Genomic DNA, 17,963 nt, shown 5'->3' on the forward strand with positions numbered 1-17,963 from the left:
TCCAACCCATCAATGAGGTTCCTCATCGGGGCTCAAACTTTTGAAGGCTTCATGACCATTCATTCTACATCCTCAGCTTCAAAACCTGAACTCCAGTGATAGTTCATTCCCTTACTCATTTTGCCACTTGGATCCTCTAACTCCAGTTGTTTGCATGGCCAACCTTGCATGGCTCCTTTTGGTCTCCGTCCTGATGCTAAACTCTAAAGTGATCCCATGGAGCCAGAAAGGTGATGGGATTTTGAATCTAAATCACTTGCTAAACCTTTCCCCAGAGTCCTGAGTTAAACAGCAGGCTGTGAAATACCAACAATTTTCACAAGTAAATGTAACAAGATTACCTCTGCTTGAACAGACTTATCCTATTATCATCAGTTACATTCATGGTGCTAGTCTGCCCTAAGCCATGGAATCACCAGATCATTAGATGAAAGATTTGCATTAGGAAATAGCAGAAATGCTCAAAGGTTTGGGTCGAGTGCCAACCTGTAGTTAAGCGCCAGACTTTCCCTCTATGTATTTCTGCATTGGCAAACAACTTTCTGATTGGCACGTGGAATGCAGCTTTGCTCACCTGAGCCCAGTGTCCCTGGTGTGGTCTATAGAATCACTGGAGTAACACCCCTCTCCACCTGCTGCCCCCCTCCCCACCTCCTAGCCGTTAAAGATTTGTCCATGGCTTTGTTTCTGAATTCAGGCTATTACTGAAGATCTGGAAGAGCAATCCTCAATCTGTACTCTGTGACATGTCAATAGGTGTTAGTGGCGATAGGAGTATATATTAAAATAAATTTTGAATACTCTGGCTAGAACAAAGATAAGTTTCGTTACTGCAGAAATTCTCAGAGCCTTTACTAGGCTAATGTGAACTATGAATCATTAAAAAGAGAATACAGTAGGTAGCGTTTACACATATATTTGAGTAGAAAAATCTCCTACCGACCCCCACTGAACTCTGGCCCCAGAACATGAGAATTTACCTCATAGGGTTGCTGTGAAGATGGAATTGAGATACTGCATGGAAAGCACTTAGAACAATGCCTGACAGACGAAAGCTCTTTGGGCTTATTGCTGTCATTGTTATCACATAGCTGTTTCAGTGAGACCTCACCAGGTGTTCCTGTGCCCTCTGAGAAGGAAAGAGTTGCATATGGATTGAATGGGGATCTTTTCAGGAGCTATGAATCTCTCACATGGATACTGCACAGAACCAGTATGGATCTCTCTTTGGGTTCCTTTCAATCAGAAAACGGTTCAAGTGCAAAGAAGTTTATTCTTTTCCGTTCTTCCCAAAGCCTGGCTAAGCAGGGTTCAATTAAATAGCATGGAGTAGCAAGGGTTCAGAGCATAGCCTTCAGAGTCTTGCTTAAATCTTGACTCTTCCATTGGTGACCATGTACCCTTGGGCAAATTGATTAAAGGAGCAACACCCAAAAATCTGTAAAATTTTAAAAATAATGTTTATCTCTCTGGTTGTTGTCAGTAATTCAAGAGATTGTGTCTATGAAGTACTTAGCCCATGCCTGATACATGGTAAAATATGCTCAATAAATGGAGGTTCCTAATCATTCTACTAACAGACTAATTTCTCTAGTTTATTGAAACTGTGAAATTCTAGTTAACTTTGCCCACGTAATCATTGCCCCAGTATCTATGAGGACCAATTTGCTTCACACCTGATCGATATTGAGTAAGTATATTGGCCACTTGGATTGGTGACTGATTAGATTGCTGGATTAGGCCCATGAAGCCTCTTGGGTAGCTCCGTGACGTTAGGAATTGAAGGGGGACGCCATATAAGCTCTCAGGGATCGCTGCTTCGGGCAGCTAAAACAGGCAAGCTAGATTTCTTTGAAATCTCTGAAGCAATTCTGGTACCCCTTTATTTTTTAAAACCTATAAATAATTTCTAATATCATAAAGATTTTTAGTTCCTAGGTAAAATAAAAAGTATTCCCAAGTTCACTGCTTTGATTAGGAAGGTTGTGAATAATATCAAAGTTATTCACAATCCAGTGAAGCTCTGGGAAAAATAATTTTAATTTTAGATGTTTCATGCAACGCTGCAAATGTTACCTCTCCTGTTTGGGCAGGGAGAAAACTGGCAAGCATTGTGAGATGGGGAATTTATGTGAATTAATGGAAATGTTGCGGCTGACCAACAAAGGAACTTCCCCAGCCAAAATCAAAACAAAGATATTAACTTGGAAGGGGGAAAAAAGGCTGCAGCATAATAATATCATGCATTGAAACCTTATCTAGCAGTTGAAGTAATTTGGTTTGAAGAACTTAAAGAGCATTTCGTGGTTTATGGAAACGGCCAGCAGACACTGTGTTTAGCAGCCTCTCCACTATTAAGTTCTCATACCATCCTCTCCTCTCACCAAGTGGGGCCATTTAGCTTCCTTTATCCCTGGATTGTTACCAACCTAAGACCTCATGAGGATAAAAGCCAAGCTATGAGAGTTTGCCATGCAATGCCCTCGCGTTGCAGACTATTTCCAAAGACCAATGTGGCCACAACAGATCTGAAAGTTTGCTTACATTCACTTAAGATAAATTTTCTGAGTTCATTTACACAATTTCAGTCCAAGTTTTAGACAGATCCATCCCTCTTCCAAAACAATCTCCCTCTCTCTCTCTCTCTCTCTCTCACACACACACACACACTCACTCACAGATGATCCTCATAACAAGTTCACAATTAAAGTTTATAATAATTCTGAATTAGATAAGAGTGGGTTATACTGAGTGAACCAGATACTGCAGAAGAAAAATAATTTGAGGGTTAGAGACCAATTCTTTTTCTCTTATAATTCAGCACCATGACTTTTTTGTGTAAATAATAGAAAAGCTGCCAGGGAAGAAGACACTTTGCTAACGAAATTACCAAATTAACCCTTTCGTGGCTACCGCTCGCCCCATCTGGCCCGCAGCTGCTCTCCTTTGAAGTCGCAGTGCTCCTCTGAGGACCGTCTTGCTGACTAACACAAGAGCAAGTACTACAAGGGCTCTTGTTTGACCAACACATGGACACATGCAGTTAACTGCTCAAACAGCTTAAGACAGTAGGAGTTATTTCCTCATTTTTTTTTTTAGAAAAATATGCTGTTATTCTACCATGGAAAACTTCTCAGGATTGGTATATTATTTTATCAAAAAATCTGGCTTCATTTGTTATAGATAATATTATTAATACTATAATATTATAATACTATTATAATTAGTACATTAACAGTACTAATTATATGTAAACTAAAATTATTACCTAAAATATTAATTTCCTATAATCCAATTTGTTTCCTTTTTTGTTTCCAGAATTTCATAATATTAAATATTATATTGAGATTCATTATAGTCCTAATGTCATTTTCTAAGACAACGTTTTTGAGAATTAACAAGTCAGCAATTAAAATGTATAGTATTTTTGTTAATCCTTTTATTTCACTTTTCTTTAGCTATAGACATTGTTGTAAATATACTGACCAGAGTTCTGAAATTCTTTTTCCTACTTCAAGTACTTTATATAAAAATTTATAATTTAAAATTAAACTTTACTCAGAAATTTCACCAGTGTTCCACTCATTGACATTTTTTTTCACTTTCAGATTAGATAAAAGCCTCAATGGATGTTCTATTATTTTTCATGAAATAAGAATGAATGAATTCATTTTCCTCTTGCTTGTTCACGTTTTGCTGAAGAAATTTTTAAAAAACAAATTCACCAATACGAATTTTCATGATCCTACATAATGTAGGAGAGAAAACAAATCATTCTCATGTGCAGAATAAGGTCACTATGGAACAGGATTCTATGTACCTTTAAGTACCCTTTAGCCATGAGAAATGCAAAAGAAATTTTACTTCCATATTTTTACTTAATTAGCCATCTGTCCCAATCTCTTAATTCTGTGATATTCCTTAAAGTGGGGGAAAAGTGCTGAAGAATAAAAAACCAAAAAAGTCTACTTTGGAAAGCTTTCATTTGTAATGAAAATCAAATAGAATGTATAGAGACAAAGTTTATTTGTCATTCCAGATCTTCAGAGTCACAGACTCTCTTAAATGATAAGTGTTCAGATACAAAGCTGGCCCCAACTGCAACGATTTATAGATCAGCTTTGAAAAACAGTCTATGATTCAATTTATGGAAGACACAGAATATGCAACTATAAGGAAAAAAGTATAAACTTAGAGATCTCTTGTTTCCAGTGCTCTGATCAGGATTCCCTTCTATTTCCAGGAAAGGTAACTGAGCACCTCTCATTTTAAGTTTGTAAGATTGTAAATTTAATATGCTATCAAGAAGAGTTTTTGAATGAAGTTCTTTCGAGCCCAGAATTCTATGGTAAACTATGAAATCAGGTGGATGTTGAAGTTGACAGATCTTGGAGGCCACAACTACCCTCACCCTCTAAGACATCAAAGAAAGGGCAGGATCTAGTGATTAACCTCACACACAAAATTACTGGGCCATGGGATGCAGACAGGTTTTCAGAGGTCCTTCGGTGGCCTGTTTTTTGTAGTCTAAAAACCAGTGAGATGAGGAAAAACAGCTGCACAAGATTGGTCCTTTCCTTTCTAAGGCAGTTGTGACAGGAATACAACTAGTAGGTTTCCCTGCTTCTCTGAAAAGTGTCTGACACCTAGTTTAGCTTTTTTCTGTAGGCCAAGGTTAACTCTGAGTTAACTTTGACTAATAATAAATTACATATGATTTTGAAAAGAAATCACTGAGTTGAGAGGAAACGTAGGAAGTTTCGCCATATTTATATACTAATATATATTAAATATTCCCTACAAATTGGCACACAATTACCTTTAGAACATTCCTAGAGTTCTATAACACAAAACAGCCCATTTACTTTCATAAAATCTCTGACTTTTAGAAAATTTTACCTTAAACAAAATTCAAGTTTAATCTCTGTAATGCCTACCTAACCATTAGTCCCAGTTCTTTCTTTCAGTTACAAAGAATAACTGTTTCCATCGTACTAGCTATATAATACAAGAACTCTTTCTGTAGCCTCACCATCTAGCACAGGGTCCGAACATGTAGCACCTCCACATCAGCACTTAAAATATTGCTAGACATTCTTCCCAGGTTAAAAGTTTCAATTACTTTATTTGTGCATCCTCTGAAATGGTTTTCAGATTTTTTATCAGCCAAATGCCACATGTTTTGGTGGGAATATATAGATCATATTTATGCATATAATGTCAATATGCAAATAGATTCAATTCCTCCTGAAATATAGGAAATTACCAAGAGTATCAACAAGTTTATCTGGGGCCAATCAGCTATCCAGACACTCAAGAGATACATTTTTTAATTTCCTTAGCGTTCAATTCTTCCTTTACCATGCCAATGAAAAATCTTCCTTGTAATTTCATACAGAAGAAAATTATTGGACGACAGGAAGACAGCAAGTCCACAAACCAAAACATCCATTATAAAGGTCCTGGTCCTAGCTAAATACTGATATTTCTTCTCAAAACTTTCCAAGACTCAGGTGTATTGAAATAAATATTCATGTCTGCAATTATGTATTATGTGTAATCAGTTACTCAGACACTTTTCAATGGGCATTATATCAATACTTGTCCTTCTCATTTTAAATAGTTTCTTCTTTTTCTCTTTTATGGTCTACCAAACTGCATCTGACTAAATGTACATATTTAGTGAAAATGGAGTGTAATGTTACCCAGCTATTGTTTTCTTTGGGAGGAAATAATGGAGAGCATGTCCAGATGCTTAGTATCAGGCTCCTGTTTCTAGAATTACAGTCTTAAAGATGTCAGGACTGTTCAAGAACAAGGATGGTCCAGAGATTGTTCAGCATATGAAACACCCTTTTTGTGAACATTTAAGCAGGTGAGGGAGGAGAATGCTAAACAACTGGCAGAGAGAACTTGAAATATTTAAGCAAAGGACTTTTCTTCCTTCTCAGCTGTCAAGACATCCTGTTTTTCCATGAAATAAATGAATCATATTTTCTGATCTATTTTGAATGTACTGAGTTTTTCTGGTCCATTCTGTTTCAGTCTCACAATGTTGTAGCCCTCCGTCTGGCCACAAACAAGTTATTTTGCTTGCATCTTTTCTGGAAGAAGAGTACATTAAGTGTACCCACATTTTCCTGACAAAGTACTGTAATCACTTTGGTTATGCAAGGGCATGAAGGTATGTTTACCTCCCTTCCTTTACTCCAGTAAAGGGCAGCTCTCTGAGATGGATGCCACCAAGCAGTTTACAGTAAATCTCGTTTAACACAGTAGCTCTAGTCAAAAGAGAACAGTGATGTAATTCTAAAAGAAACTCTTCAATGTATTCTCATGTAAAGGGAACAGTTCTACAAAATATTAATAATACTTTTCACAAGTGTATGTTCAATAAATTTGTTGTCAAATTTTCTTAAGATGAGCCATATACAAATAGCTATAGCTAATCAGAAAAACTGTCCTAATGTCTTATTTAGAGAGAGAAATCTGTTTATTTGTACTAATTACAGAAAGCATTAAATAGTACTTCAAATTGATGACCATATTAGAAAGCTTACATTTGAGGCAGTAAATCCCAAGTATAATCACATAAATTGATTATGTGATTTTGCAGCTGATAAAAATAGCTTCCTGAATACTATGGGAGAAACTTTCAGAGGAACAACTGAAGCATTAAAAATGAGGGTCACTGAGTTAACCAAGATGCATAAAGTAACTCTTTAGAGTCATCTACTTTAAGTTTCTTTAGGGTAAAAAAAGCAGGAGTTGGCTTCAGGGAAAGCATACCAACTTTGGAATCAGAAAGACCTGGATTAATAACCTGACCTCAGAGTTTAGCTTTTGTGTCCTTAGGCAAGGACACAAAAAAGGTTACTTTACTTCCCTGATGATAATCCTAAGCCTACCTTCCAGAGTTGCTATGAGAATCACAACTGAAATACGTAAATCACCTAGCACAAGGCCTGGGCCACTGCATGTTTTAGGGTTTTAAGAATGCATTAGATGTGACCCTACTTTATAAAGAAAATCTTTAAATATATATGTGTGTATGTGTATGTGTATACATACATATATATGTTTGTATCTTTTTTTTAGAGGACTTCTTTTTCTAATTCAATCTTTATTTCTTTAGTTCGAAAGTATATGGCTACATAAAAAACAAAAAGCTTGTTTAAAAAATCTAAGTCAAATTTTCATATTTTTTCATCTTCTTACTTTAATAGGGTATAGACATATGTAAATTTTAAGTATAAACTGGAGTATTTTCAATTGGTAAGAGTTCAGCTCTTCAAATAATTCTGGTAGAAAGAAGTGTGCCTGTGAAAGGAAGGGGAATGTTTTGAAACCTTATCACTATGAAAATTGATAAATGTGATAATGAAATATGTAATATGAAAAGAAATACGTAAAGAGATAAGAGCAGACATATTTGCAGAAAAGGAAAGTGTGTAAAGGGTGATAAAATGAAAATATAAACATCAACAGGCCAAAATATTTTAAAACAATGCATAAGTTTTATAAATAATCAAAGATAAAAACCCACTAAAACTTACTTATTGGACTTAAGATTTGCTATATATCTAATAAATTCTTACTTTTAAGAAGAATGGTCCTTGATTAATGGCAAATTTGCTTTTACTATGGAGTTTTCTTTGCTAGCATTAACAGAATGGAAAACCACAGTTTAACAGTTTTGAAGTGATGTTAACGGCTAGAGATTAAGTTACAGTGTTTCTGTTTAATTCATCAAAAATATAGCACTCATTTCAATGAGAATAAAGAATGCTGTTTATAAGATTTAGACAAAATGATTATGGATTTTTAAGTCTAAGCAAAACTTGCACCATCCATTTTTTTTTAAGTGTAAAGGGTTTTTTTTTAATTATGTGTAACACAAAGTTATTTAAGTCAATAAATTTTTAAGGAATTTCACATGTTCCGATTCTTTCCACTGCCAATCACCTTAGTTCCTCCAAACTCATAATCTTCAAGATAAAATAGCCCTTTCAAAAAGAAGTTATCGTGTGAGTCAGCCCACAATTCTTTTAGTTAGGCTTCTTTGATCTCCAATGAAATATGGACACACTTCAAAATTCCCCACCTGTAATCTTTGGGATCCAATTTCCTCAAGCAATCTACTTTAGGACCATGTTTAGGGTCAGGCAATGGATCTGCCTGGTTCTGAATTTGACACCCTCTAAAAATGTATTAGGTTCAAATCATATTCACTCCTAAGCCATCACACCCTAGAACAGTACAGATCATTGGGATATGCCAATACCTAAGATAAAAAGTTTATTAGGTTTTTCATAGTTTACTTGGCAGCTCTGTCTTGTAGTTCTTTCCCACAGATCTAACAGGTAGTTCTATGAGTAAAGGAAACCACACAGTTAATCTATGAGGCGTTTCCAACGATGTAGGTTTACAGAAAAAGCCCCATCGGGATAGACCTCAACTGCACTATCCATTTTGCAACACTGGACACTAAACTGCTTTTAGCACCTGAGACTTGACTCAGGATGGAGGCTTCTATTCAAGGAGAAAAAGGGCAGTTTATACCTGCGTACCTCAATTTGTTATTTGGTAACTATTCGGTGTCTTTCTGTATGCTAGTCTTTTTTCATCTGACTATTTTTCCTATTTCATATGCTAACAGAGGTGGCCTTGTACCAGATTTCCTAAATTGTGACCCCTTTGAGATAGAGTGCACCCACATAAGTCAAAGGACAAAGAGAACGAATGGTCCATTATCTGCCAGACTCTTCAAATGTACTGTCTCATAAAATCCTCTTGCACTGAATATTATCTCAGTTTTACAGATGAGGAAACTGAAATTTGAATTCAGTCTCTTGTCCATGGCCATACAGCTAGGAAGTTTAGATCTCACTACTTTCAAAATCTGTGAGAGTTGAGGTAAGTAGTTATTCTCCGTTTCACAACTACCTGACATGTACTAACTGCAGCTGGTTCTAAGATTGTAGATGTGAAGCTTCCTGGGAGAGAAAACCCAGGTATGACTGGTCTGAGGATTGACCTCTTTTGATTTTTCCCCATATCATATGGACAGGGCTCTTCTCTCTGCTAAAAACAAAACAAAACAAAACAAAAAACCTACCCTCTGTTTAGAAATATAAAGCCCCAGCGCAACCAGGTTTTACAACTCATACAAAGCTCATACAACATACAAAGCTAAGGAATGCCAAGGATTGCCAATAGCCATCAGAAGAGGTGAGAGAGAACCCTTCCCTATAGAGCCCTCAGAGGCGGAATGGTTCTGCCAGTGCCTCAGTTTCAGGCATCTCCCATACAAACCTGTGAGAGAATAAATTTCTGCTGTTTTAAGCCACTCACTTTGTTAAAGCCGCCCTAGGAAATTAATAGAGATCTTGGTAATCCTAAAGGCTTTCCTTTTCTAAGAATTTTCTAAATAAGCAGCTTAACTCTTATATGATGATATTCGTGCTTTCAAGACTAGATTAAGGAAATAGGTTTTTTAAGGCAACAGAACTGGGGTTTAAATTAACTGGTACTGATTGCTGTGAAGATTAAATAATATCGTTAAAGCTCTTAGCCCCAAACCTGGGAGGTATCTCTTGCTCAGTAGGAACCGTACCTTCTCTTTCTTTTTCTTCCTTCTTATCTTAGATTATCTGCAGGTTTTAAGACCACACAGGGCAGAGAATCATGGCTTGCCACCTTTCACACCATTTGGTGCGTTGTCTTGTGTGTTTACAAAAGAATGGACTGTTATTTTTTTAACCTAACAGAATGAAAAGTTATTTGTTTTCCATAAGGAAAAGCATATAACAATGCATTAAAGAAATTTTCTGGAACAGTTAGGAAAAAATAAACATTTTAATTCACAACAGAGAAAAATCATTGTCCTTTGGAATGTGAAAGCCTTATCATTACATCATTACCTTCAGTGGATTACTGCAGACCTCAGCCCTGGAAAACCCTCTGGTCTTTGCTGACAAGAAATATACTCACCCAATCAAAGATAAGCAGTAAGTGAAATGTTACCTACCATGAAAATCTTACTCTGCACTTAATTTTTTGCACTTGGTACATAATGACTTTTCCATCTTGCTTCAAAGAAAAAAAAAAAATCTTTGATTTCAAAACCATGTGTTGGAGAAAAAAAAAATCTGTCCTGAATTATATCATTCTGAACTAGCTACAAGACACTGTTTCTTCACAATGCCTGATTTCACAGTGCATAGATATGCAAACAAATTGTTCAGATCTTTTAAGTCTACATTTTTGTATCCTGGAACTCAGAGTATCACCGTGTGGCTATATAGTTAGCAGACCTACTGGTCTTCTCCCTGCCTTTTACTTGCTTTTTCCATAAGCAGAAGCTGGATCTAATTTCCAAATGAAAGACCTCTTCACCAAAAATTTATTTTTATGAAGGAATGGCTTTACAGTGTTTGCCATTTGGGTTCTTTTATTTGGCTTTTTTAATTCTCTTCAAAATGTGAATGGAAAATGTTTATCTGCTGGAGGGCTTCACATGCTTCTGCTTTGCTGGCTCAATGACTTCTACTGCCAAAAAGAAAAAGAAGAGAAAAAAGAAAGAGAGAAAAAGGAAGAGAAAAACCACTAGTCATCACATAAATGTTGAGCCAAAAGCAAATTTGGCATGCCCTAAAAATGGTATGAAAAATTAAAAATCAGTCTCATTCTAATAGTCTAACTTCTGGACCTGGGGTTCTGGATCTACTCCTTGTTGAAACAGTTACCATAGCACAGTGATTAAAATTACAGGATCTAGATTAACGTAGATGTGTTTGACTTCAACTGTGCCACTTACAAACTATGTAATCTTGAACAAATCATTTGACTTTCCTCAGCTTTCACTTCCTTTTCTGTAAAATGGGTATAATACCCATCTCTTGTCACCATTGTGAGAGTTAAATTAGATACATAAATAAAATGCTTAGCATAGTGTCAGATAAGTTATCACATTCCATAAATGATTAATAGTACCTAATTCATGGCACCTCCTACAGGATTAGGGACAGATTGATAGTGAGCTCTTCCATAGCTCAAGTCCACTAAAACCTTGTTACTTAACAGGTAGGGGCTGTTCGGAGAGCACCTTCTGAGGTTGCTGAGGGAGAATTTGTTCCTTGTCTTTTCTGATGGTTGTTGACAATCTTTAGCCGTCCTTGGCTCATAGATTGCTGCCTTCCTCTTCACATGGCACTCTCCGTGTGTGTCTGCTACCCTGACAGAAACTTCAGAGGGAACGAGCTCCTGGATGGCTTAGTCCTTCTCTCCTGCAGGCAAGTCAGAAGAGGGTTCTGCACAGGACAGTTACGGATCTCCACCAGAGCTTCCTCAGGCTTCATTCTGCCCAGGCATAGTTTACCATCATTCTAGTCCTAACAAATGTGCTCATGCTCCCAGTGTTCCCTGAGCTGACTAGAGAGGCCTCGGGATCCCAGCCCAGCAGCCTTCATTGTCATTGAGCCAAAGGCTACAGGAGGCTCGAGCCTCGGTGGCACTGCCCTAAAGCTCGGCCTTGGCAGGATTCTGACTTAGAGGCATTCAGTCATAGTTCCACAGGTAGTAGCTTGGCCCCCTTGGCTTCTCGGCCAAGCATATACGCCAAATGCCTGAACCAGCAGCTTCCTTTCCTGCTGGTGGGGTTACCATGGCAACAACAAATCATCAGCAGGGTACAACTAAGCTGTCTCAGACCAGGTCCATCATCATCACATCACCTGGGACCTTGTTAAAATGCAAAATGATAGGCTCCACCCCAGATTTGCTAAAGCAGAAACTGCATTCTAATAAAATGCCCAGGTAATTTGTATGCGCATTATAACTTGAGACGCTCGCTCTAAGAAGTTGGGTGTGTAAGTCTTGCATTCCAAACTGAACTACAAGATGGCGGAAAAAAATGCATAGGGATGGAATTCATATTCCCTATTTGTTTTACTTATTTATTTTCTTATGAGGGATGGTCAAAATTAGAAGTGATGAAGCAACATGGTTCAGTGTAACTTACATTCATAATACTATGTGGATTGGGAGAAAGAGAGCAAGAATCTATAAAATAGAGTGCAAGAGAGAGAACAATTTTAATTAAGCCCACCATTCCAAATTGTAGAACAGAGTGAGTGAGGGATTGGGTATATGAATATGCTATTGAATTACTCAGTTTTAGAGTGCTTCTTACATTGTGATATCGTGGTATTTCACTTCACTGTGATTCAAGGGTTTAGAGAAATACATTTTTCATCTATTAACTACTGTATCTGATGCTCATACACATCACAATTCTAGTGATCCCTTCCAGTAATGAAGAAAAAATGGATTGTATTGGTTTTTATTGATAGACCTATGCTAGGGTTCACAATGATGTCTGCCTAAGAAATTTTCAAGGGTGATTTAGACCAAAGCCCCAATTAAGAATCTATTAACATCTATTCTACCATTAACCACAAGTCATCTGCAGTTGCCAACAAATTCTTTTACTAAAGTTTTAAAATTGACCTCACTCACTATATACTACTATAATTTAATAAACTTATAGAAGATGGGGTGTACAAAACAACTGCCTAAAGGTCACACATATTATAGGAGGAATAATGTCCCCCCAATGATGTCCATATCCTATAACCCCTGGGACTTGTGAGCATGTTGTCTCACATGACACAAGAGACTTTGCAGATACTAGACCTTGGGATGGGGAGATTAGTCTGGAATATCTGGGCCGGCCCAATCCAGTTACATAGATCTTTAAAACTGGAAAAGGTTTCAGAGTGATGCAATGTGAAAGGATTCAACCGTCTGTTTCTGGCTTTGAAGATGGAAGAAAGGGGTCCAATGAGCCAAGGAATGTGAGAAACCTCTAGAAACTGGAAAAGTCCAGGAAATGGATTCTCCCCTAGAGCTCTAGAAAGGAACTCAGGCCTGCTGACACCTTGATTTTAGCCCAATGAGACCAGTGCTGACCTGCTGACATATAGATCTATAAAATAATTAATTTGATTGATTTAAACCACTAAGTTTGTGGTAATTTGTTACGGCAGCAAGAGAAAACAAAAATTAGAAAATTTTAAAATGTGCAATGGCAGAAAGACCTAGAAGATCTGTTTCTTCCTTCTTGATGCCTTCAACACAGTTCTCCCCAAAATATGTGGAGATATTTTGATTCTGCTCTAACATCATTGCATTCTTTGTTTTCTCTATGGTATCTGATGTGCACCATTCTCTTAGTTCACCTCTACACCTCTTGTAGCCTATTTGCATTATTATTCTGAACTTGCAATTAAGAGGTAGAAGCTGTTTTCAAGCATTTTTTAAGTGGGAGGGTAAAATGCAGAGATTTTAATTTTATTTTGGTTTTAGTTTCTAATGGGCTCAGACACTCTCTGTTAGACAAATTATATTATGATCTTACAATTATCAGTAGAGTTTCACTGGTTATGCTACACTAGTTAACAAGAAGTTTTTCAATCTCACTTAATAAATACTTTTGTTTCTAGAGCAGTGAGTTCCCACATCTGGCAGCTTACCAGAATCACTGGGGAAACTCCTCAGAGAAGACAATGGTCTCCTGTTTTAAAACAGCATAACTATACAGAAACTAGAATTGTAATGCCAATGGGAATTTAAAATAAATAACACCCTTCTGTGTAAAACTCAGTCATGGCTTCAAAGACAATTCCACCATTTAAGAAAACGTTGGAAATAAAAACTAAAGAGCTAAGAAAGTAATCAAAGAGCTAGAATGTAGCTAATGAGTTGGAAGGTAAATGTCGGAAATAAAAATTAAAGGGCTGGAGGGTAATGGTTTGAGGGCTCGCATTAAAATGACTTAAAAAAAAAAAGCAGCTTTTTCTGTGTTATTAATGATCATCATGGCTGAATATATAAGTTTGATAATGTGGGTAGGGTGTTACAGCATGATTCAGAAGGAGGAATTCCAACATAACAACGTTTCAAAGCAGTCCACTTTTCTATACACCTAACTAAACCCCGGGGAGGGAGTCCTCCCTGGTCTCAGCTCCTCTTTCCATGCTTAGCAGCACCTGGTTGTAGGAAAAAGAATACCTTCGGCAAACAGTCTTTTGGTAACCAAGAAGGTTTGTTTGTCTGAATCAAATTTCTAGAGTCTGGTTGAAATCTTTAGTGACTCCAAGATCATGTTAAGTGCACAGTATTTGTCAAGTGTTAAATTCTGTGTGATTCATTTGATGGCTGAATTGAGGGCAGGTGGTTTCCCCTTTTTTGTTTACTCTCTGCTCATCCCCTCCCTGCACTTACCCTCTCTACCTCCCAATTTGACTTCGGTGAAAGAAGTGAAAAGGCAAGTGACAATCTCTGGCTTGTGTCCTGTTTCTATACAAAGCAAATAAAGTGAAAATTAAGGAAACATACAACTGTTACATAAGAACCTTTTGGCAAAAATATTGTTCTCAAATTTTGAATGGGAAGTATAGTGTTTTGAGAGAAAATTGAAACAAAATTTTAACCTTCCTTGGTTATAAGTAAAATGCAGCTATTTTGGAGGAGAAAGTGAAGGGAAATAAGGAGTGTTAATAAGACAAATACATCAAACATTGATAAACAGTGAAAACTTTTCCAAAGGGTAGTGTTTTAGATGTTATAAAGAGAAGATGTTCTTTAAAATAGAACTTCAAATTTTCAGAGCTAATGGATAAAATAAATGGGTGCATATATCTTGAAAGAGCAACTATCACAGTAACTTTGCTTTTTTAGGTTAATGAATGATAGAATGATCCTGAATTCATTTTAAAAAGACAGAAGATTTGTGCTTTTTTTTTCTTAAGTTTGTGCTTAAATTTAAGCTCCTGCATGGAACTTTAATATGCCCTCTGTGTCAATGGACTCAAAAGTAATGGAGGCTCTGTTTTCTCTTTATATGGTCATGAAAAATTTAAGTTCTTTTTTTCAGCAGAGGCTTAAGAAAGGTAAGAAAACAGGTTATTTTTTCATATGTATTAATGATCTTTTCTTGCCAAAGTAGTCATTTATTTTAGCACTCCTGAAAATAATGAGAGTGACACCATTAGTATTTTTAAATAAACAGAGTTTTAAATTATACCACTACAAAATAAGAAATGTTTTGAGAAGAAATCAAATATTTGAAGTATGGTGGTGCTATGGCTCACAACTTGAGGTGATTTTCTAACCCAAAGATGCCCTTCCTTGAGCATGCTCATAGAGTTTAATATAATTCTAAATCAATAGTTCTGTTGTCATCTTCAAGTACAGTGGATCTCAAGTTGGCTGCACAATGGAATCACCTGAAGAGCTTTAAAAACTAACCATGCCTGGATTTTACACCAGGAGATTTAATTGTTCTGAGGTGCAACCGGGGCATCTGGTGATTCTAGTATGTAGCTAAGTTTAGGAGCTGGTATACTAGTTGATGAAGTCATGCTGTATGGCAAGGATAGACATATAATGACATACTTGATATTGCTAAGACTCAGGTAAACAGTGGGAGGTGATTGCATGTCATTATACAGGTTTGCTGATTCCTTGGGAAATATCAACTCTCAGAATGAGAAACTGCCCCAACTAGACCCCCATCTCATCTCCTGACCCTTACTCCTTTCCTGGCTGCACCTTGTTTGATTCAACGCCAATGTTCTCTACTAGTAATCGCCCTGCTTATGTTTCAGCCTCTGATAAAACAGGATAAAAGAAAATAGGTATTCTCTAATTACCGCTAATAAAAACTAAGTAGACTACATAAAAAGCAACATGGAATCACGTTTCATGTTTGAGAGACACTTTAAAAGATTTATAATTCAACACTTATTCATTCATTCAAGTAATATTTACTACACGTCTACTCTGTGTCTGTACTAGACACTAGATACACAATGGTGAAAAATAGGATTTTCAGTTTGAGTAGAAATGGGGACTGAGGGGTACTACTGACCAAAAATATTTACAGTAGCAACAATTATAATGAGAGTAAATACAGGGTGCTATTGGAACACGTAGGAATCTTATTTTGTCTTGAGAAGTTCAGGAAAGTCTGCAGGATGAGCAAGAGTTACGCAAGTAAAATGTGTAATGGGAAAAAGAAGAAGCACCATGTGTTAGGCAAAGATAAGCACTCTTGTAAGTCATGGACTTGTAAGTCATGTTAAAGCAGTTAGACTTTACCTTAAAAGGGAGAGACACCATCAGATTTGCAATTTTGAAAGCTCACTCCAGCCAGAACGTGGAGGAGCAAAGGGAGAGGCCAAAAGCTCCTTTAATGTCTCATACACACAACATCTTACACACACACACACGTGCAAACTGAACACTCTCTACACTTCAAGTTATTTATTTAGTGTCAAGTAAGACTTATACTTGTTTCCAAGTTTTAGGGTTTAGTAGTCTAAGAAAATTATAAGTCATATAAAATTGTTACTAGTAGTAATAACATAGAAGGGTTTCCTAGACTTGATATTTTACTAAACAGACATTTTCAAGAGTGTTTAGAAAGATGATGAACAAATATAATCAAAACTGGATTGCATAACAGATATATCAATTCATTACTCTGTGATCAGGAATATTTGATTATTTGTAATGTATTTTCATAAAATGCCAAATAACAGAGAATTTTCTGTTCGCAATCTGATAAATGAAAACGAACATGAGCATCAAGGATTATCAAAGTAGAACCAAATATATCTTCTCAACAACTGAAATGCTTTTATATACGTAACATTTTTAACATGAAGGAATTCTAGATTACCTACTAAAGGATCAGTTCAAAAGGTAGGATGTCTATCATCTTCAAGCATAGAAAAAAAATTCTCCTTAGTTTCAATACTAGAAAGTTATAACATGCCCTTCCTTGGCTAATGCTCATTTAGTAATGTTTTCAGGACTGGAGAATTCAAAAATAAAAATAGTGGAATTAAAAAGTAATGTTGCAACTGAGGAAGGACCTGGGCTAATCTCCACTGGCAACAATCAGAACCACTGAGAGTCAGGACAACAGTGCGGGTTTGGAAAGACGTACCAGAGAATCTGAACTTGTTCTGTATTTATGAGATATTACTACAAACAAAAAGCTGAAAAAACCATGAAGGGCTAGAAATCTGCAGCTGGAAGAATAGAGGGGAGAAGATGAGTTCTTATTTTCAACATATGTGTTAATTATTGCACAAAGCAGGGTAGGAGTTTGCAGCTGGAAGGGGTAGAGCAAAGGAAAAAAGAAATTTTATTTCAGAATAATTTTATGAAATCATGGTTCAACAGGGGATCTTGCAGCTGGGGGAGGGCAAAGGGACAGCAACATTTTTCAAGTAAGTCACTTTAATATGCAAGCCCTCACTTTGACAGCATTGGAAGGGATGTTCTTGAATCAGTATCAAAGTGGACTAAGACATTTTGTTATGCAAAAAAACAATTTTAGGCTCCTTGGATAACAGAGATTTTTCTTTAAATGAGTACTTGCTAACCAGTTTCTAAATCTCTGTAATTCTGTGGGAATTCTTCTCGAATTACAGAGAATAAGATTTTGGCCCCAGGTGACTGTTCCTCAATTCTTCAAGTTTGTACTTCAAAAGGATTTATTTTCCTCTAAGGATCCCAAAGCATTTTGCCATCTGTGAAGTGTACCATCACTTTATCGCTTTAAATGAGATGTTTTTTACACACACACACACACACACACACAAAGGCAAAGAAAAGAAAAAACCATGTAGGTTTTTTTTCCCTCCATTTAAATGACTTGATTTACCTGCAAGTAGGCTACCTTCCTACAAGGTGGGAAACGAATAACGATACAACATCTATACTCACTTGTGTGCTTTTAGTTGGTTAAAGCCTCATCAACTAAAAACTATAAACTATCTAATGATTCCCTTTCCAAGTATAGGTTAACCCTGTATTAAGACACCTAAATATGAGAGTCATTAGGCAATAAAAATACATAAAACTTCTATTTCTATTTTTAAAACTGA

At 36.5% G+C, this 17,963-nt stretch overlaps 1 protein-coding gene and 1 non-coding gene across 2 annotated transcripts in view; both read right to left on the reverse strand.

Moving 5' to 3' along the window:
• The window catches only part of DKK2 (dickkopf WNT signaling pathway inhibitor 2), a 113,006-nt gene that overhangs the window by 70,621 nt on the left and 24,422 nt on the right, over nucleotides 1-17,963 (reverse strand). The gene's annotated exons all lie outside the window — the stretch shown is intronic.
• On the reverse strand, nucleotides 8,329-8,459 carry LOC132366795 (small nucleolar RNA SNORA18). Its single transcript, XR_009503522.1, has one exon. It is a non-coding gene; the product is annotated as a small nucleolar RNA SNORA18 (small nucleolar RNA).

This window comes from Balaenoptera ricei, chromosome 5 (genome assembly GCF_028023285.1).
Source record: "Balaenoptera ricei isolate mBalRic1 chromosome 5, mBalRic1.hap2, whole genome shotgun sequence".
Taxonomy (NCBI): Eukaryota; Metazoa; Chordata; class Mammalia; order Artiodactyla; family Balaenopteridae; genus Balaenoptera; species Balaenoptera ricei.